This window comes from Bolinopsis microptera, chromosome 11, assembly GCF_026151205.1.
Source record: "Bolinopsis microptera isolate Bmic1 chromosome 11, MBARI_Bmic_1.0, whole genome shotgun sequence".
NCBI lineage: Eukaryota > Metazoa > Ctenophora > Tentaculata > Lobata > Bolinopsidae > Bolinopsis > Bolinopsis microptera.
This window is the reverse complement of record NC_087082.1, coordinates 9694805-9718141: the sequence shown is the minus strand read 5'-3', so window position 1 is coordinate 9718141 and position 23337 is coordinate 9694805. Positions and strand designations below refer to the sequence as shown.

General features: G+C 37.8%; 2 protein-coding genes across 3 annotated transcripts in view; both read left to right on the top strand.

The window, feature by feature from the left end:
* The first annotated feature begins 17908 nt into the window (after positions 1 to 17908).
* LOC134823521 (protein phosphatase 1G-like) overlaps positions 17909 to 23337 on the top strand; it is a 63611-nt gene continuing 58182 nt past the window's right edge. The window contains exon 1 of the mRNA XM_063835011.1: positions 17909 to 17937. The gene's annotated coding sequence lies outside the window, so the exon portion shown is untranslated. The remainder of the gene's footprint in view (positions 17938 to 23337) is intronic.
* Positions 17914 to 23337, top strand: part of LOC134823523 (uncharacterized) — a 71330-nt gene continuing 65906 nt past the window's right edge. For both annotated transcript variants that reach the window (XM_063835014.1, XM_063835013.1), the window contains exon 1: positions 17914 to 17938. The gene's annotated coding sequence lies outside the window, so the exon portion shown is untranslated. The remainder of the gene's footprint in view (positions 17939 to 23337) is intronic.

Genomic DNA, 23337 nt, shown 5'->3' with positions numbered 1-23337 from the left:
ATACCGAAAAAACCAGTCCCGTAACTCTTACCGTTATTTTTGTATAACCGTGCGGAAATTACACACAGACAGACACGCACACAGACACACAGACACACACACATTCTGGTGTTATTAAGTTGAATACTTGCGCTGCGATCTTTACATCTATTTAGTTTCATATCTAATTCAACTGTTTAAACTCAAATTGACTTACTAAAGATGCACAAAAGAAATATCATAACACCCGTATAGCCTTACATAAAACATTCACAGCAGTGGTAAGCCGTAAAATAAATATCACGGGGTGGTCTTTATCAAGTGAGAGCTCAACTAATGTTCTATTGAATGAACATTGTTGGAAATATAAAGCTTTTAGTTTTACCATCCATCGGAGCTTCTGCCATTCTCTGACGGGACCTTTCTTTCGCTGCCTATTCATGAATTTATCTATTGTAAACTTTTCTTATTTGGATAATTTTTATCGTTATATTTGATGAATAGAAACGAACTTATAAAAGCACAAAAGAAACGTCAACAAGTCTGTGAGCAGAGTTTATTTTTCAATAAAAGTTTAACCATACGTGTCCTATAACTATAAGGGTTGCCATATATATAGTTACACAACATAGTTTTCACGATATATTACTTAAGGTAATCTCTAGTTGAATTGATATCTATTTGAAAGATGCTGAAAAAAATTGTTTTCTTTGTTGTGGCGTTGGTGTGTGTTTCGACTGATGCCGGAGATGATATCGGAGAAAGGAAAGGAGTGACCATCTCTATCCCGGGAGAAGGAACTGATCTGATGTTAGCTACACAAAAAGATCTGGGAAGTTTTTATTGTGACAATAATGTGGCATCATGTGAGTATGTATTCACTACTGTCAAAGGTCCTAACACCATTTGGGATATCATACCCTACAAAGAAGGAGAAGAGGACTGCTACAAGATTGTTAAAGCAAGCGGATACTCTGCCGGACAAACGATGACCGCAAGGAATGCTTGGAAATGGGCGTCGATTTTTGAGGACGATAAACCTAAGCTACTAACCTCAGATCCGTTGAATCCCGAATCCAAATGTTGGCAGTTCAACAGTGTGGGTGGGGACAACTACAAGATCAAGAAGAAACTGAAGGATGCTGCTGGTATGTTTATCAGAGCTCGACCCATAAACTTCAAGGAGGACTCAGTTCCAAAGACGAGGAGGTTTTGTTCGGTATCGGATGACGATACCTTCAACGTTTGGACGATCAAGAACGCATAGCCATTTATCAATTAAAGAATGCATCGACAGGAGATTTATCACCATATTTGAACTTTATCCCGGACCCAAAATAACTAAGAATTTGAAACATTTTTTTAAAAAATCTCAAAGTGTATTAGTGTAACTGTAAGTACGTGAATATTTAAAACAGTTAGATTGTTTAGATTTTTTGAACAAATTTTAATTTCAACTTTAAATCAAACTGATTTTCATTGCATCAATGTCATAAATTAAAACAAGAATTACGCCCGTTGTTTCGTTGTGGCGGGCGCTCGATTTCCATTACACTACAAGTTAGCTCTAATCAGCCCACTTCATAACAATAGGGAAACACTTGTGATTCAATTCTGCAATTGCCGTAGAAGTTAAATTTTATCTGTAACTTAAGAAATTGTCAGCAAAAGGTGAACTATACTCGTATTTTATAATTGTTCACATCAGTACACTACGCACAGGGAGACTAAAGTGCAAAGAAACTGCTGCTGACTGCTGCTGACTGCTGCTGACTGCTGCAGCAGTTAGCAGCAATCAGCAGCAGTTAGCAGCAGTTAGCAGCAGTCAGCAGCAGTTAGCAGCAGTTAGCAGCAGTTAGCAGCAGTTAGCAGCAGTCAGCAGCAGTTAGCAGCAGTTAGCAGCAGTTAGCAGCAGTCAGCAGCAGTCAGCAGCAGTTAGCAGCAGTTAGCAGCAGTTAGCAGCACTCCGCAGTAGTTAGCAGCAGTTAGCAGCAGTTAGCAGCAGTTAGCAGCAGTTAGCAGCAGTTAGCAGCAGTTAGCAGCAGTTAGCAGCAGTTAGCAGCAGTTAGCAGCAGTTAGCAGCAGTTAGCAGCAGTTAGCAGCAGTTAGCAGCAGTCAGTGAATACTCTGTCCCATTTTCAGTTTTTGAAGCTGAAATTTCCAGGGCCGAATTTTAACAGTTTTGACCGAATGTTGGACCTGCAACCAATTAGTCAGTCAACTATAGATGACAAATGACACGATTGAGGTGCTGGAAGTTTGATTTCGGTCGGAGAAAGCTCACCGCAGAAAGCTTAACAAAACGAAAAGTTGCATTTTCAAAACTCTGTCCCATTTTCAGATATGAAAATGTCTGAACACACGTTTGACAGATTGGATGAAATTTTTGCCCAGAAACTAATTAGTCAGTTAATTGATGATGGTATGAAACCAAATTGGGGTACTGCAAGTCAAAATCTCGAAAAAAATTGGAAAATCATACTGTCCAATACTCTGTCCCATTTTCAGTTTTTAAAGCTGAAATTACCAGGGCCGAATTTTAACAGTTTTGACCGAATGTTGGACCTGCACCCAATTAGTCAGTCAACTATAGATGACAAATGACACGATCGAGGTGCTGGAAGTTTGATTTATGTCGGAGGAAGCTCACAGCAGAAAGCTTAACAAAACAAAAAGTTGTATTTTCAAAACTCTGTCCCATTTTCAGATATGAAAATGTCTGAACACACATTTGACAGATTGGATGAAATTTTTGCCCAGAAACCAATTAGTCAGTTAATTGATGATAGCATGAAACCAAATTGGGGTACTGCAAGTCAAAATCTCGAAAAAATTTGGAAAATCATACTGTCTAATACTCTGTCCCATTTTCGGTTTTTGAAGCTGAAATTTCCAGGGCCGAAATTTTACAGTTTTGACCCAATTTCTGACCTGCAACCAACTAACCAATTAGTCAGTCAACTATAGATGACATATGACACGATTGAGGTGCTGGAAGTTTGATTTCGGTCGGAGGAAGCTCACAGCAGAAAGCTTAACCAAACGAAAAGTTGTATTTTCAAAACTGCTGTCCCATTTTCAGATATGAAAATGTCTGAACACACATTTGACAGATTTGATGAAATTTTTACCAAGAAACCAATTAGTCAGTTAATTTCGATGATGGCATGAAACCAAATTGGGGTACTGCAAGTCAAAATCTCGAAGAAAATTGGAAAATCATACTGTCCAATACTCTGTCCCATTTTCAGTTTTTGAAGCTGAAATTTCCAGGGCCGAAATTTTACAGTTTTGACCGAATTTCTGACCTGCAACCAATTATTCAGTCAACTATAGATGACAAATGACACGATTGAGGTGCTGGAAGTTTGATTTCGGTCAGAGGAAGCTCACAGCAGAAAGCTTAACAAAACGAAAAGTTGTATTTTCAAAACTCTGTCCCATTTTCAGATATGAAAATGTCTGAACACACATTTGACAGATTTGATGAAATTTTTACCCAGAAACCAATTAGTCAGTTAATTGATGATGGTATGATACCAAATTTGGGTACTGCAAGTCAAAATCTCGAAAAAAATTGGAAAATCATACTGTCCAATACTCTGTCCCATTTTCAGTTTTTGAAGCTAAAATTTCCAGGGCCGAAATTTTACAGTTTTGACCGAATTTCTGACCTTCAACCAATTAGTAAGTCAACTATAGATGACAAATGACACGATCGAGGTGCTGGAAGTTTGATGTCGGTCGGAGGACGCTCACAGCAGAAAGCTTGACAAAACGAAAAGTTGTATTTTCAAAACTCTGTCCCATTTTCAGATATGAAAATGTCTGAACACACATTTGACAGATTGGATGAAATTTTTGCCCAGAAACCAATTAGTCAGTTAATTGATGATGGTATGAAACCAAATTGGGGCACTGCAAGTAGAAATCTCGAAAAAAAAAATTGGAAAATCATACTGTCCAATACTCTGTCCCATTTTCAGTTTTTGAAGCTGAAATTTCCAGGGCCGAAATTTTACAGTTTTGACCGAATTTCTGACCTGCAACCAATTAGTCAGTCAACTATAGATGACAAATGACACGATTAAGGTGCTGGAAATTGGATTGCGGTCGGAGGAAGCTCACAGCAGAAAGCTTAACAAAACGAAAAGTTGTATTTTCAAAACTCTGTCCCATTTTCAGATATGAAAATGTCTGAACACACATTTGACAGATTGGATTAAATTTTTGCCCAGAAACCATGGGTACCAAACTGGTTCCTGATGGAAACAATCCTTGCTGTAACGATTTCAAACCCATTTTGAACCCTTCTTCTTTTGATTGGTCGGCGTCGACTGTAAGCCTTCCTTGCGGTGGCTTTCACAACGCGTCCCCATTCTCCAACTCCTGCTGCTAGAGAGAGAGACTCCCAAGTTATATACCATAATTATATTATACATAGATATCGACAACAGACTCCGAGAGTCCTGAAGTTCTGTTACCACCGCCCCTGCACCCGATTCAATTTCAATCTTTTGCCCGAGTTAACCCATTTTTCCAATATGCCTATTCGATTAGCGGTCCTGATGGAATGGTAATCGCACTATATACTCCTCACATACCTTCAGGAATCAGGTACAGTGGTCTGGATTCTTCCGTTCCTGGTTTTCTAGACAAAGTGCATGATCTTAAAGTCACTATTCAGATTATAGTCTCCTCGGATCCCAATTCCCAGTCTTTAGTCTTATTTCTGAGAAACTAGTACGGTAAAGTTGATTGATTGTACCGGAAATTTACTAATCCAGATCAATCTGCCTGGAATAACAGGTTGATGTATGTGACTTCAGCTAATCGGAAAGAAAGCGGTAATATCGCTTATTTCCTGGAATTTACAGGAAAATAACATTCCTAGCGTGATCCTTCGTCCTCGTGGAATTGTCCCAGTATTTATCAATATCCGGCAGTTTGTTTGTTTGTTTGTTTGTTTGTTTTCAAGAGCTACTTGCCACTTATGTCCAGATCATTATATAAAATTATATAATGTAGGACTTCTAGGCAGAGTGCTTGGTTGTGGGACACACTCGACTTTAAGATAGTAGAGGCTCTTACGGGCATTGTCTGCTCGATACGTTAGGGACCCCAGATACAACTTACTAGACGTATTTTTGACCGTAGAATCGATTGAAAGTGGTTTCAAGATGATTGGACTGATTGTTCTGGGGTAAAATCGCAAAAAAACCGATTTTTGGGCCAAAAATAGGCCAAAAAACCATGTTTTTTGATATTTTGAGCAAGTTAATTTTGTTGGCATGTCGGCAAAACTTGCATAAAGATAGCTAAAAGACAGCCGCACAAGATTGTATAAAAATAAAACAAATCCCTCTATTTGTTCTGAGGTAAAAATCCAAAAAAGTGGTAAAAATTTTGACTTTTTTGCTTGAAGTTTGAATAATTTTTTGCAGTTGTATTAAATCAACCCAAAAATAGTCACATCGTGTTTGCCTAAATTTTTCCTTTCCGAGAAGTACCCACTTCATATACTTTATCGAAGTTTGAATATTGTCACTCCGCAAGCGTTTTTGCCAAATTTTCGACGCGCACTACGCGCAAGAGCATTTAGTTGTTATCAATTGGCACCCGCGCGTTCATCATAAATTTCAAACAGCTATAACTCAGCGAGATTATGTCCGTTCTAGCTCATATTTTCACACTAAATAGAAAATAATGTGATCTTATTGCTGACAAAATATGAATATAATTACTCTATTTGCCTTAGAGTAATAGACTGTCAAAGTTTAAAACGCGCATTGGTATAGCACGTGACTAATAAGGCTAAGAATGGTGAGAAACCACAAATCTCACTAGTGAGATATCAACAGAGTGTGAACCACTGCCTGACTTACCTGTGGTTTGAGAATAGAAGAGAGTATCTTCCGTGTTGTTGAGATTCTGTGAGTCCTTTGACCACGTTGCTGGTTACAAACTCTTGTTGTGGGAGGTGGTAGGATCATAGGCGCAATTACATGATGGATAAGAGATGAGGTTTAGCAAGTGATAGTTGTGGGGTATCTAATGGTTTAATGAGTGATAATATAAATGAACACAAGGTAAACATAAGTAATGTCAAAACAATGTCACTCTGCGATTCTCAGGTAAAGGGGAATGCTAAGGAGGAACTTGAGTAAAGAATGGGGTGAGATGCTGTTAAAATCTGCTAGGTGAGGAGGTGTTGTAGCCGATCGAACTCCAGGGCTGGGCAGAAAAAGAGAACGTGGTAATTGTCTTGGCGTCCAGAGAAACAGTACGAACAATTAGGGTTGATCGTGTCGTCTATTTTGTTCAGAAAGGCTTGAAGTGGTGCACGGTTATCCAGAAAAGCAGTAATAATGCGAGAGTTACACCTGTTAAGAGACCTGAAGAATTTAATGTGCTGTGGTAAGGACTCCTGGTAAGGAGTAGTGGGTAAGTAGGAGGGAGAGTAGAGGGTTAGAGGAAGTGGAGTCAGACCAGTTGTTGACTCTGGAGGTAAAGCTGTTATCTCGCAGTGTCGTCTTGTAATAGCTTACGGGAAGAGGTACTGTTTTAATGGAGCTGCAGGTGGTCCCTTCCTTCGCAAGAGTGTCAGCCAGATCGTTTCCTCTTATACCTGAGTGTCCTTTTATCCGTGTTAGGAAAAAAGAAGAGCAAAATGATGTGAGCATATCTAGTTCTTTTCTTGTTTCGATGCATAATGGGCTAGACGAGGCGTCGGCAGATAGGGCATGAACTGCAGAAAGTGAGTCAGTGAAGATGGCTACTGATGCGTTCTGACAGGGCAGGGAGCGAAGGCATGCGCAAGCTTCTCTTATGGCCATCATTTCGGCTTGGAAAACGGTGTTGTGGTCATCCAGTCTCCATTTGAATGTAGCTAAGGGGTCTACGTCATGCATGGAGTATACCACAAGTGCTGAGCCTGTTTTGTTATTGAGGCGGGATCCATCGGTAAAGCAGCAGAAGTGGTATTAATCTGTTACCGTCTTGTGGGAGGAGATGAGTTCGTTCAATTGTTGTTCGGAGGCCAAATTTGCAATGAACATCGGAGTTTTAAATCTTACTGGACGGGTGATGTCCCAATGTTCGATACTAGGTGTGAGGCAATCGGAGTAGGTAATTGAATGCGGTTGGAATTTTGTTCTGGGGTTGTGGACTAGGTTGAACCTTTGGTGACCTTGCAGACGGAAAAGGGTCGAGCAGGCAGTCTTTTTAATCTCGCTTTGGAGTGGCAGGATACCTGTGGTAACTTCCATGGTTCTTCTAGACGTATAAATAGGGCAGTGGACTATTGTGCGACAAGCAAGGGACTGGACTTTGGACAGTTTTGCGTTAATGTGTGATTTAGGGTTAATTCCCCAAACGTGACTTCCGTAGGTCACAGCTGGTACTACAACTGAATTATAGATCCACCGTGCTGTGCTTGTTGTGTAACCCCAGTTTTTACCAATAGATCTACTAGTTGCGAGGAGGGACCAGGTAGCTTTTTTGATGATTTGGTCGACGTGTTTACTCCAGTTCAGTTTTTGATCCAGGATCAATCCTAAATAACGTACATCTGAGGAGTATTCGATAGGATGGTCATCGATCGTTATCGGGGTATCTACAACAAACTTCCGTTTCCATGTAAAGAGTACTAATGAGGTCTTGGCAGTTAGAGCAGTTGCAAAATTCGCGGTGTGCACCTTTAATTCGTGTACCTTAGGGCAGCTGCAGCACAGCCTGGCCGGAATAATTATATATATCGTCTAATTTTGTTTGACGGAATTGATACAATTATATTCATATGCATATGCTAAATTTGATTGTTTGCTATTGTTTGTTGTTTTCATAAAGAGAGACGAGAGTATAGGATACCTTATCGGACCTTATTTGGACGTACATTACATGAACGGACATAATTATGAACGGACATTAACCCATTAGGGACGACAAGTTTTAAAGTTTGTCGATTTTGATGCAATTTAACACACTAGGTCACTGCACAGCTAAAATGAGATATCCAAAAAAGCTAATCTGTATCTCGTTTAATTTAGAAGATACAGCTATGGTCGCATACGACCCACTCGTCTGGGTCACAAACGACCCATCACGTTTTTCCGGCTATTATTTCTGAAACAAAGACGTTAGGATAAAATACAAACTGTAGCATAAGATAAAAACATATTGCCGATACTGTGTGACTCTAAATTTTTTTAAATACAGAAATTGAGTCATAAACGACCCACTCGGCTCACTCGCTTATCAGTTATTACTACATAATGTGCATGTATATTCTTGAATTCGGTCTACTTAAAACTATGAAATGAAATAGAGCATTTATATCCCGCTTATATCAACATTCAATAACCAATATTATTAAAAATAAAAATTGCTGACTTCAAAGCGGCTGGCGTGGTGACAAAAGTGATAATTTAAACTCCAGAATGCATGTATATTCCCAGTAAATGTAAAGTGTAAGAGTTCATATATAAAATGGCGAAAAAATATGTAATATCTATTTTATTGAATAAGAAATAAACTATTATATCTCACTCATCTTTCTCACAAATTTTACCAGTCCTGATAAAATAACGTTTATTAGGATTTTCCGTGACCTTCCTCTTCAAATCTAGAACCAACTGTATATGTACTGCACGCTCCTCCGGCGACCGATCCGGTGAAATAAAGACAGTTTTGAAATACTGAGACAGTCTGAGTTCTTTAGCTTTAATCAGTATCTGATGAAAGGTGCTAGAGCTTCCAAATGATACTTTGACAGCTCTATGTTTTTCAGCAACTTTATTCCCAATTCGAGCAGCTTCTCTGCCATTTGTTCAAACACATCGCAAATTTTATCACCAAGTTTCTCTCCTGCATCCTCCTTGAGACAAAAAATCAACACATTTCTGCTGCGATCCTCTTCAGCTACCACATTCTGAACTACTTTCTTCAAGTTCTCTGCTGTGAAAGTGGAGGCAGAGCTGGGGGAATGTTTTGACACAGCAGCACTGTAAGACTTAATCTCAGCTTGAACAGTATTTTCTACAGCGGTTTTAAGTTTCAGTTCTCTGGACTGATTCTAGATCTTTAGTCTTAAATCTTAATGTCCAAGAGTTCCCCTTGCAACTGAATAACTGATTTCTGAGCATTAATCATGTCACTTTTCATTTCCTCTCGTTTTGTTGTCGCTTTTAGAAAAGCTTCCTTATATGCAACAATACCCTGAAACACATCAAAAAGGTGCTTTACTAAAACGTCCTTGTATGGTTTCTTGAACTTTTCTAATGTAAAATGACTATCTTCATCACAGTCTATTGTCTTCATCACTTCCTCAGCCCAAAGACCAAGATCATTGGCAGCATCAGCAATCATGTCCAAATGAGTCATTAGCGACCCATTAGGACCACAAAATTGATTAATAAAACACATTGTTGTCAAACTTTTCAAAATATGAGTAAAAAAACATGTTATGCCTTGACGAGATAAAAATTCCAAGATTTATTGAATTTGCATTTTTATTGTTGCATAATGCATATATGTTAATTTTCCACTTAACTCTATTGCAAGTTTATTCTTATTATTATTTGTACCCTTGCACAATCTAATCATTGAGGATAAGACCGAGTTTGTCTGTCTATTTCTTGCTTCTCCGATCGAATTAGATGATAGCGGTGCTTTATTGAAAAAATGATCCCTGGAGGTCCAGTAAAAGTCTTGGGTCGCAGACTGACATTAAGCATAAAATCGTCTTCGCAAATTCCACCTTTAATAGATCATTTGGCTTGAAAATATGATCTTACGCGACGTAGACAGGATTTTCTGCAGCTCGGCCTCCTATATTTACGTTGTTTTATTTACGTTGTTTTATAGTTTTATTAACGTTGACCACGTTTTATTTACGTTGACCACTCTTTGATTTCACAGTTTATTATTAAGCTTTCAAGCAGTAAACTATTTTGTTTTCTAGACTTTTTAAGTACACATACACTCACATTCTTATACTGGGGTGGGAGATAAGTGCAAGTATTATAGAATACTCGTGTATCTGTACACATATGGTACACACTTAAGCACTTCACTCCAAGGGTAGTCTAAATATTGCATATATTTGTATGATTTTGTTGGGTGGTGTGTATTTGCGAATAGAGCTCAAACTTCGCATCTGAATTAGTGAACAAGCATATCGGAAAAATCAAGGCACTGGGACTGGACCGGGAATTAAACCCGGGACCTCCAGCTATCCGGACTGGTGTTATAACCGCTAAACTACCCAGGCCCTAGATACCCTAAAATTTCCAACGGCTTTGTTCACGTAATCATAGCTATTATTATCATTACTCTACTCATTGCATTCCACACATCAGGTATAGACTGTTACATGTTATCAATTTTTATACTGGGGTGGGAGATAAGTGCAAGTATTATAGAATACTCGTGTATCTGTACACATATGGTACACACTTAAGCACTTCACTCCAAGGGTAGTCTAAATATTGCATATATTTGTATGATTTTGTTGGGTGGTGTGTATTTGCGAATAGAGCTCAAACTTCGCATCTGAATTACACTCACATTCCACATTCACAAGCATGTGAGCTCACCTGGTCCAATGAGCGGAAAACGAATCGAGAACAAGCTCTGATGACGTCATAGTCACGTGACCTCAGGCTCATAATCACGTGACATCAGACCCAATCAATGGTTTCTGGCCTGGTCAGCTCCCTGTTACCTGATCTTGAGGTGACGTACGAAATAGGGTTTTTTTTTTTTTTTTTTTTTTTTAAGAGAGGCTGGGCATAGAAAGCCCACTAGAGGATAGCATTAAGATGCTTTGCCTACCTCTGGGATGAGGGGGGGTTTATTGGAGACAACAGTGTGAATTGTGGAGGACGGTGGTGGTGATGATCTGAATGGGAATACCGCGCTTTGGTACCAGATGAGTTTATAGATCAGTTAGGCAAGGCTGCAAATGTGATGTGTTAATGCGCTAAGTTACGCCAGTCTGATCCAGTTCTTCTGGTACTATTAAGCGTTTGGTGCGGTTTGTGAAGTTGACGATTGTGGTAATGTGGTGGTTGTCGAATATGTCGTTGACCGAGAGGTAGTAGTCCCGAAAGTATTGACCTCTTAGTTGGGCAATAGCTGGGCACTGTCCAAGAAAGTGTGAGACAGTTTCCTCTCCGTCACCGCACATAGGACAAGCACTGGTGCTAGATTTGCGGATGGTGTGAAGGTGTTTGTTTAAGCCACAGTGGCCCGTGATTAGGTGGACTGCGGTTCTATAGTCTTGTCTATTGTTGATGAGTGACGTGTTTATATTATTGATTATTTTGGTGTGCTGTTGGCCAAGTGTTAGTTTGGTGTGTCTAGGACCATCCGTTAACCAGATATCCTGATTCAGTCTGTGGACTTTGTTGTTGATTTGTCGTTTGATGTAAGATTGAGGGATTGGGCATTTCAAAACGTGTTCGCTGGTCGTGCCAAGCTTGGCCAGCTCATCCGCTTTTTCATTTCCCCACAACCCAATATGGGCTGCGATCCATCGGATCTCTAGAGTGTTGTTCGATCCGAGTGCGTTAAGGGTGTCATAACAGTCTCTAGTAGTTCTGCTCCTCGTTGAAAGCGAGGAAATAGCTTGTATTTGTTGCCAATGCCTTTATCGGTATAATTTTTTTATCGCGATAATCGATAACTTTTTCAAAATTATCGCGATAATATCGGTTATCGGCGATAAATTTGGCAAGATAATAGAAGTAATTTTACCAAAACCCATATTCATGGGTAGAGTGGACCGCTGCCAGTGTCTCTCTTTCCCAAACAAAAGGAAATGATATTAATTTGATTGACCGTTCTCAAATGCACAATGATACCGAGAATGAAATCGGTCGCTCGCTTTTTCCATTCATTCACGGCTTACGAATTGTAATAAATTTCGATTGATTACATCAGTCAGATGCTGTAAAAATCTCTTTGGGTTGCGTTCGGATCGATACCTAGTATTTCGGGGTAAGGGTAGTAGTTATTGCTTATTGAATTAGCTGAAGTTTATTGAATCTTTATTGCCGAGTACAGCTGCCTTTGGGTAGATCTTCTTAATCTATTACAATTGTAAATGAATGGGAAAAGCGAGCGACCGATTTCATTCTCGGTATCATTTTGCATTTGAGAACGGTCAATCAAATTAATATCATTTCCTTTTGTTTGGGAAAGAGAGACACTGGCAGCGGTCCACTCTACCCATGAATATGGGTTTTGGTAAAATATCATCTCTTTTTGATTATAATGTCAGGGTACTTTATAAAGTCGAAATATAAACTGATATCTTCATTAATTAATAAGGAGGAAGTTTCAACGATTTCGAAATTTTCCTTTAAAAACATTTCCTTGTGTTTAGGTAAGCATATCGGTCGATCACTGACTGAATATGCCACCTAATACTCATTCAAGTTGGCATTAAATTCATATATAATGACATTAAACTGTCGTGGCAAAGCAGAATTTGTTGGAAATCACGAATGAGCAAAATTCTCACCTTTCGCACGTGCAAACTTTGAGCGGACGTTGCGTGCGCATCCAATATTGAATCGCCGTAAATTTTGTCATGTAATTGTTTTATATATAGCTTGATAAGCATGCAAAGTTTCAAAGTATTTCAAGAAGAACTGTAATCACAACGGCACTCTAAAGTTGACAGAAAATGACGAAAACAGCAATTTTCAGTGATTTTAGCAATTTTCTATCAATTTGGGCGTGTCCCCACGTGTGCAACTTTTCGATTTTCAACTTCAAAACTAGCCTAATGCACAATTTATACCTATAGGAAGCAGAACTGAGCTCCTCAACTCAAGGCATGGCCCAACACCAGAGAATACTAAATCGCAAAATTGACGTTTTTATAAAATAATTCTTCAAAAAAGCACAAACTTCAATGACGAATATCTTTATGAAGGAGCAAGCTAGAAAAACTTTCCGGTAGATTTTCAGAATGCTTGAACAATTATCTAAGATGAAAATCTCCTCAGATTTTGAATAAAATTACTCCTTAATGGTTTGAAATTAATTTTAAAAGTTATTACTTTGTCAAAAATCAAGTTTTAAAAACGGTTAACTTGATGACGTCATCAAGGGGTGTTTATGACGTCAAATAATTTGTTTATACAATGTAAACTAAAGTGTAAACAATTATTTGCAAGACCTGTGGTCGGAAATGGCTTTATCTTTTATACTTTTGAATCTATGGACAATTAAATACAGGCTACAATTGACTGGCAAAGCGTCTATCCCTGAATATGTATGTATATATATATCACGACAATCTGTCGTAAAACAGGGGTTCTAGAAAACCCATTTCCCGATACTCCTGAAACCTGAAACTTTTTTTGCAGTCGATTTGATCAACGTCTAGACGCCCTGAAAAATTTCAGATCTCTAACTCAATTTAACATGGTTTTTAAGGCACCTGAATATGGCGATTTTGGGTTTTTTACCGAATTTCGTATAACAGTGCTGGCGAGTATTTTATGCAAATTTCTTAAAAATCTCAACATAACTATTTTTTATTCCTGTCATCTTTGACGTCAAATTAGAATGTTTTGAACTAAAAATAATTCTGCTTAACGACTTCCGATGAGTCTTAATGCGTGCACAAAAGAGGCTTGTAACGTGTACCAAAGGGGGTATAATAGTAAAGGGGGTATAATAGTAAAGGGGGTATAATAGTAAATGGGGAACATAGTATACCCACAATAAATGCAACGGTCGTGCTTGCCAGCACTGTGATATTTTTCTGCACTCTGCATAGTGAATTGTGCTCCTATGCTATATAACCATGTTACATCATTATTATATAGTTATAGTTATATAGTTATATGATATCATTAATTGAATTTAATTTCCAAAAATGCAGAAATATTAAGTCTTGAATCATGAAAAATCCTTAATAAAATTAATTTCGGTAAAATTCGAACTTCGAAGATAAAAATAGAAAACTTTGATATACATCTGCATCTAGAATACGGGGTTCCGAGTAGAACGTTACCACCGATACGAATGATGGTGGAACCGCATGATATTGGTACTGATATGTAATCTATTAATGACGTGGGCTTTTCGCTAGCATTCAGGAAATCGTTGCCCGCAACTTATGTCGCATAGCAACCGTGGCCTCCATGAAGTTTAAATGGCCCAATAAAGGCCAGAAGTTAATTGGAATAATTTCCAATTATCACGACTAATTAACTTAATTATCTAATTGTTAGTTACTCATTAGGCCCATATTCCGAACTAAATAATGTAGCCCAATAGATTTTGAACATCCGTGCATAAAATTTGTGTAATCAAATATTTTGGTTTGTCATCTATAGCCTCTAGAAAAGATGGGTCGTAAACGACCCTATCGTCCCTAATGGGTTAATATGAACGCTCGAAGGCATTCAAAACCATCAAAAATCCGAATTTTTTTTCATCTTTTTTTTGACGTTTTTTAAATTTTAGCAAATGATTTTTAAACGATCTAGTTTAGTTTAATGATAGCTATTGAAATTGACTGAAATTAAAAAGTTGTCATTCTGGACAAAAAGATTTAACGGACTTTAACTTGGACGGACATTAATTGAACGGACTTTATTTGAACGGACATTAAAATGAACGCTAGGGCCTCCAACGTTTTTTTAATTTCAGCAAATGATTTTTAAATCCATTTTTTATACAGTAAGTAAGAAAAGCAGTCATTAAGCAGTAAAAATGTAAAAATATGTGTACATGATCAGTGTCTAATAGTAATATCACATATCATCTTCATCAAATGGGTTTTCGTGCATGAAATAGTCCATGCTTAAACAAGCATCAGTGATTTCTAGCTTTATGGAAATCTTCCAAAACCCACCAAGCATCAAAATGTATTATTATTAGTTTACGTTACTCGGGAACATTATAGCGGGTTAATTTATGACTGGGAAAATTAATGACGGGAAAAATATGGCGGAATTTTCCAAAACCCACCACTTTATCCCAGTCATAATATTCCCGAGTAAGGTATCTAGAGGCTGGAACAAGTTTGTCATGTTGGCGGGGACTAACTCATGAACTATGTTGTTGAGTGCCATAATTTCTTTGACTTTTTCCGCCAAGTGACCCTTGAAAACATCATATACTAGTAGAGTTTTCTGTGCCTCCGGCAGACCAAGGAGAACTTTTCCGTCGTTAACTTACGGCACAATAAAGTTCTCATAGTTGTCATATTCTGGACAAAAAGTTCGAAATGGAAAACTTTTTGAAAAAATTTGAACGGACTTTGACTTGGACGGACATTAATAATTGAACGGACTTTATTTGAACGGACATTAAGATGAACGCTAGGGCCTCCAGCGTTCAAGTAATGTCCGTCCAAGTAAGGCCCGATAAGGTATTTATTCATTTTCATTTTTCATATTATTCCGATCCCGCCGCGCCGCCCCTAGTGTGTAGTGAGTAACTATCCGTGAAAGTTAGTAATTTAGTAGTTTTCATCAGTCCCTACGCTTTCTGCGGGATAATGATATTTTGTTAATTAGATTTTAGCCAATTTTAGCCAATTTTCATCTCACATACGAATCACAAAATATATTGTTGACACGAATTACGTTTTGTCTTTTATTAAAATAGCTCTGGTGCCTACCACGTTATAATTTTATGAGAGCAATACTTTTTTATAGTGCATATGACTTAAATCTTTAATAGTAACGACAAGTTGACTAAAATCATGTAATAAACGCCGCCGAGGTTTATGATTTATAAACTCGGCCCTATTTTACACCGTAGGTGATTTATTGGGTCAGGAATATCGAAGAGAACATTTAACTTCCTGTATGTGATATTAGATCACTGATCTTCATGAGTTCATCTATTGGGTCAGGAAATTCGAAGAAAATATAGGAAAGGAGTGTGGAATATTTTAGTCCCTATAACTACGCTTATTCTGCAGGATATTTTGTTGATTAGATTTTAGCCAATCTTAGCCAATTTTCATCTCACATACGAGAGATCATGCAATAAACGCCGCCGAGGTTTATGATTCATAAACTCGGCTCAATTTTACTACGTATGTGGTTTATCGGGTCATGAATATCAAAGAGAACATTTACGGACACGTTCGATTGAGTTTGAGGATATTGGTAAACAAAAATAATAGCGTTTTCGACGATAGTGGCTTAATTTTTGCATCTATTAACCTAGCACGTTCAGAAGTTCTGATCACTAGCCAGTTAGCCACGTGACCCATACTCCCGTCTACCATATGCACTGCTCAGAAATAAAATTTATTGTTGTTTGGCACTATAATGTTTAAAATGTCACATTTTTGTGACTTACTGACTTAGCTGCTCAATTAACATTCCTTGGTCTGAAATATAATAGATTATGTCAATCTAACAATTATAATACGCCATTAGTTAAAGGGTCCTCATGATCCAACGGTTATAAGGCAATATTTGGTTAAATTTGTCACACTTATAATACGATACCTCTTTTTTACTGTATCATGGTGTCCACAAGAACCTTTTAACTCATTACGTGATATTTATTCTATCGATTGCAGCCCTTAAATATATTAGTTCCCTAATACACGCACTTGATTATTGATATTTGGTTAATGAGGTTAATTCTGTCACATTTTATGGCACTTTAAATTTTGGATGCATTGCCGAAATCATTTATATCTGATTTTGGTTTGAAAAGCGGTAAAACTCCGGGGTTCCGTTCAGGCCCTTCACACTTTGTTTCTGTCTAGTTCTAATGTACCGTCACAATAGTGACTTTAAATATAAGGAGTATGGATGATTCAAGATAGGGCAGTTGATGTTAAAATTGTCACCAAAATGATGTGACGAAGTCAACATTTCTTGTCCTTATTTTTAAGAACTATGCCTCTATTAGAATTCAATTATCTTTCAGAAATAATTGGTAGATTATTGTCCAGCACATCAGAGCTCAAGTTGAACTTAGAGTTAGCCTCCGTAGTCGTTGATCTTGATCATGAACTGAATAACTAGATCACATAATTAAATGAAAGTTTCTTACTGATTAGATCCCAATTCCCAACTGACTTGTCTAGACAAGCGACCCAAAGAGAGAGGGAGAGAGAGAGAGAGAGAGAGAGAGAGAGAGAGAGAGAGAGAGAGAGAAAGAGAGAGAGAAAGTTTATATATTTTTACTTTCGGAACTTATTGTTCGAATTTTCTGTTTCTTTTTTGCATCCCTAACTTAGGATTCAAATTATAGTCATTCGATCGAATTGAAAGTAATACTGCACTTCTTGTGTATAAGAGTTTAGAGTGATACCCGTTTTATCGTATTTATAATCCTGTTATAGTGTTACAGCAATGACTGCTTGTGAAGGTTTGTGGTTCCATTATTGTACGATACTAATTATCGTACCTCCGTATTTAACTCATTATACGATACTACATATCGTATCTTCCTATTTAACTAATCATACGATAATAAATATCGTATCCACCGTGTTGAACTAGTGTATGATACTGTTTACCGTAGGTACGTTATTGTGATTATTGGTCTCTCTCTCTCTCTCTCTCTCTCTCTCTCTCTCTCTCTCTCTCTCTCTCTCTCTCTCTCTCTCTCTCTCTCTCTCTCTCTCTCTCTCTCTCTCTCTCTCTCTCTCTCTCTCTCTCTCTCTCTCTCTCTCTCTCTCTCTCTCTCTCTCTCTCTCTCTCTCTCTCTCTCTCTCTCTCTCTCTCTCTCTCTCTCTCTCTCTCTCTCTCTCTCTCTCTCTCTCTCTCTCTCTCTCTCTCTCTCTCTCTCTCTCTCTCTCTCTCTCTCTCTCTCTCTCTCTCTCTCTCTCTCTCTCTCTCTCTCTCTCTCTCTCTCTCTCTCTCTCTCTCTCTCTCTCTCTCTCTCTCTCTCTCTCTCTCTCTCTCTCTATATATATATATATATATATCAACACTACTATATAACAAATAATTTGAGATAACGATGTTTAATAAAATGATGCAAAGACTTATTTCGAAGATCTAATCAACACCGACTTTTAATGTGTAGGAGTACAGCTACAAAATATATATATATCAGTGATGATATCATGGTTTTGTATCATGATTGAAACATTTGTCTGACTCAACCGGTCGTTTCATTTTGTATCTAGCTCTCGGCTTGCCGATTGAGCACTGTAAGCAGACGACGCCACCCACAATTATATATATTTGATCGAACAGGCCTAAATTCATGATGCACTATAAACTTGATTTGCGACAGAAATTTTAGACACTTTATCTGCTTACGTGTAATTTCAAACTCTTATCAGTTACCATGTCTTTTATCTAATTTTTATCAGCAGATTTATAAATCTGCTGTTCATTTGTAGTTATTACCTTGCTAGTTATGAGTAAATTTTTGCCTTCCATCATTTGAGTGCAGCTTTCAATTTCAAAATTTTCAGTTTATTCAGATTTTTCGTTTTCAATATTGCAAATCTTTAATAAATCATGTTCAGATTATGGTGATAATGGATGTAAAGGTACTTCAACCGAATTAACAATCCAACCGTGTGTATGACGTGTCCCAGTAGCCAATCATAATATATATATATATATATATATTTCGTTGCTGTACTCCTACACATTAAAAGTCGGTGTTGATTAGATCTTCGAAATAGTTCTTTGCATCATTTTATTAAACATCGTTATTTGAGATAAAATTGTTTTAAAAGCAACTGGAATATGCACAAATCTTTAAAATAACTTACAAACTAGGAAAGGAAAACAAGTCTTAGGAAGACGTACAAAACTATGTGACTCAAAACGGTACAAAACTAAAAAATACTGAGTAATAATCAAACAAAAAGAATGGCTGAGTACATTTTATCTAATCTATTAAAGATTAGTTTCTCGGAAAAAGCTAGATTTCTCTGAATCAAGCAGTAAAAATATTAAAATAGTGATGAATATAACACGTCTCTGATAGCAATATTGTAAACTAAACACGGGTTTATAGGCTAAGATCATGTTAAATAAAATAAATAAACTAAACACTAAGCTCCAGCGGATTTAAAAAGGATGTGGTTGCTATATATATATATACAAAAAATCATAAAATAATAAATATCAAACAAGGGACTTCCGAGCAAGGCCAAAGCATGGGAGATATGTCTCTATGCGGGGATGGGCCTAGGTTGAGTTCCTAGTGTGGAATTTACCGGAAGTTCCTGTTGAAGAATCCTAGGAGGTTACCCAAAAAGGTTGTCCCTATCTAGTCTTGTCGACTGTTACACAAATTTGAAGATATGGTTGAGTTTACTGTTGTTAAGATCCTCCATACGCGTCATGATCTGGATGCACTTGCAGAGGAGATGCTGGGATGTTTCTGGAACATCTAAGTTTTACTCGATATGAATACCTAGTAAGTTGAGTTAATCTGAGATATTCAGAACGAACCTAGAGTTAAAACTGGTGCTGTTAAGCGCTTTAAATGAATCTGAGAGGAATTAATGATTGATGGAGATCCTAAGCTATCATTCTACAAGCCTTTTTCGAGCCCAATAAAATAGGTAAACAAAAATAATAGCGTTTTCGACGATTAGTGGCTTAATTTTGGCATCTATTAACCTAACATGTTCAGAAGTTCTGAACATTAGCATCTGAACATTAACCACGTAACCCATACTCCTATATGCACTGCTCAGAAATAAAACTTATTGTTGTTTGGCACTAATGTCACATTTTTGTGACTACATGTAGGTGCCCAATTAAAATTCCTTGGTCTGAAATTTAGTAGATTAGGTCAATCATCTAACAATTATAATACACCATTAGTTAAAGGCCAGGGTACTGATCCAACGGTTATACGGCAATATTTAAGGATATAAACTTCGTACTGGTCAAAAGGCCATAAAAGCATTCGACACAGTCAAAAAAGGTTTAATGATATATCCCTCACGGCTTTCGTGGAAAGTCATGTTACTAAGTTGATGACTTGGTGTCAGTAAAATGGCAATATATATCGTCTCGCTTCATATATCTATATATATATATCATATATGTATATATATAGAAGACTATTTCCTCCTAAATGTTCCTCCTATTTCAAACTATAGTAAAACCGAGAGAAGTTTCAGCTACTGCGGACCCTCTGTTTGGAATAAGCTTCCTTATCAATTGAGAACACTAACCGATATCGTCTTATTTAAAAAGAAACTAAAAACTCATCTCTTTGAAAACGTATTTGTATAAGTATCATGTATTACCTTTCTCATAAAATCCATACTTCATAAAAACAAGTTCTTATGTACATGTTACTCATGAGTCGCTTTAGATGGTTTGAACTGAATCTTTGGGTTTTGAGTTCTTTATGGCTATAAAGCGATGTATAAATTCCTACTTATTATTATTATTATTATATTATCGGACATAATTACCGCAGACATTACTTTCACGCTGAAGACCTTAGCGTGAACAATTGTCCGCGACAATTATGTCCGATAACTATAAGGTAGTAAGTTAATGAGCCATCTCGAGTTTTCTTTTTTTAAATACAGCTCATTACACTGCATTCTGATTTCTGGTTGAAAGCGGTTCAGAGGAAGCTCCGCAGTTGATCATCTCTCAACGGATTCTGGGTATTAGGTTAGCAGCAGGTATGATGTTACCATCCCTCGAGCTATTTCGTTTTATTTTACTGGTAGGTACGCATTTCCTTTTTCCTGGAATTATGTGAATATTTTAACTATATTCTGATCGAGTTTGTAGAATGTAGATGCTTCATTATATTAGTCTCTATGTTTTCTGCATTCTGCACAGTTGCATTAGAATCTATAAATATATGGGCTGTCTAATAAATATCTTGCTCAGCTAATCGCAGCATTGAACACAGAGTGAGCCTCCTCACTCCTCAGTCGTTGATCTTGATCATGACTTCATTAATCTTAATCAATAATCTCAGGCCGAAGGCCGGCTTACACTAGTCACACTCACAGGAGGACCAAAGTGCCAAGAAACTGCTGCTAAGTGCTAACTGCTGCTCACTGCTGCTCACTGCTGCTCACTGCTGCTAACTGCTGCTAACTGCTGCTCACTGCTGCTCACTACTGCTCACTGCTGCTCACTGCTGCTCACTGCTGCTAACTGTTGCTCACTGCTACTCACTGCTGCTAACTGCTGCTAACTGCTGCTAACTGCTGCTCACTGCTGATAACTGCTGCTAACTGCTGCTAACTGCTGCTATTGTGCTAACTGCAGCTCACTGCTGCTCACTGCTGCTCGCTGCTGCTCACTGCTGCTAACTGCTGCTAACTGCTGCTCACTGCTGCTAACTGCTGCTAACTGCTGCTAACTGCTGCTAACTGCTGCTCACTGCTGCTAACTGCTGCTCACTGCTGCTCACTGCTGCTCACTGCTGCTAACTGCTGCTAACTGCTGCTCACTGCTGCTAACTGCTGCTGTCGCGCGCCCCATTTGAACTTGGCCCTTAAACTATAATTAAATATAAACACATAATTAAATGAAAGTTTCTTACTGATTATAGATATCAACTGACTTGTCTAAATTTAGACAAGCGATCCAGAAGGAAGAGGAACTCATTTTATCCTCATTTTATCATAGATGATACGTACGAACTCTACGAACTCCTCAGTGACAACGAACTCTACGAACTCATCAACCCAAAATTACGAACTCTTGAGGAGTTCGTTTTGTACAACTTACGTAAAATGAAATTAAACAGAAATTGTATTTACAATTCAGCCAATTCAACACATAACATACGATTGTAAAACAACTAAATATATTGGTACTCGAAACTTCTACCACACGTCGCGTGTACACTGTCATGTACATTTCACAGTACAAGGACTGGTCGATCGACTGGAACATTCTGGCGCCAATAGTTTGCGCGCGCACGTTCCCTGGACACGTTGCAGAAAACTTCAATATCTGAGATCATGCGAGAAATCCTGAGCTGATTACTTTTTTAAAAAAACATTTTCCATGTTTTTTTTTGAAAAATTGACTAACGAACTCCAACGAACTCTAACGAACTCCAAATTTTGAACGAACTCCACGAACTCTACGCCAAAAATCAACGAACTCCGCATCTATGCATTTTATCGTTGGTGACCTAAAGTTTGGCTTCCTGGAACACTTTAACCTTAGACCTGTAACATAATCACAATCCCGCCTTATTTTCTAAGAGTCTTTGTCTTTAGGAGGAATTAGTTGTAATGTACTTACGGAACGTTCACTAAAAATGAAAAGAAAGCGGCGCCGCTACTTCGAAGAATTTAGACGAGTAACATACGTCAATATTACTGTTCAGTAGCATAAATACTGAGTGTGATCTTTGGCTCATGGCGAAAATTTCAGAAATCTGTGCACAGAAATAGGTTTGCTTCATTTTGTATCAGTCTAGGAAAATTAATAATTATCAGATTGAGATGGGGAAATCACAATGCTGGCAAGCACCAAGCATTACCGTTGCCATTATATTTATATTTACAATACTATTTACCCCCTATACTATTATATCCCCTTTATTGTTTTTCAGCTAGGCATTAAGACTCATCGAAAGTAGTTCAGCAGGTATATTTAAGCTTAAAACATTCTAATTCAATGTTAAAGATAACAGGATTCAGGAATAAAAAATAGTTATGTGAAGGTTTTTAAGAAATTTGCGCAAAATACGCGCCAGCATGTTATACGAAATTCGGTAAAAACCCCAAAATCGCCATATTCAGGTGCCTTGAAATCCATGTTAAAAATGAGTTAGAGATCTGAAATTTTGCAGGGCGTCTAGACGTTGACCAAATCGACTGTAAAAAATTATAAGTTTCAGGAGTATCGGGAAGTGGGTTTTCTGGAACCCCTGTTTTACTTGTCATACGTTGTATGACCCGCCGCGCACGAAGTGCGCGGCTCCCCATAGTGAAACGACCGTGGGGGTCGCAACGTGATACAATGTTTTACAACAGATTGTCATAAAGTATATACTGCCGTTCCCTGAGAAAAGGCATTAAGTCCATTTTTACGAAATTTTGAGATATTGGTACCAAAATTTTCAGGCGAAGATTCTCTACAACTTAAGCTATGAATCAAGTTATGAAAATACTGTTTTAGCTGTCACAAAAGGCAGCTTGAATATTTAGCTCGTTATCCCAAAACCCTCCCTGAGAAAAGGCATTAAGTACGTTTGTAGAGCCTTCTCTGAGGGAACTTTTTTTGTTCCCTGAGACTCCCTGAGACATGAGAAAAGGCATTAAGTCCACACTTTATTTGCAGTTTTAGTAGTTTTTGGCCTATAACTTCCACAGTTATATCGAAAAAATTTGTATGTGGTCGTAATCAGCTCAGCAAGCAAAAAATTTTGGTACCAATATTTAAA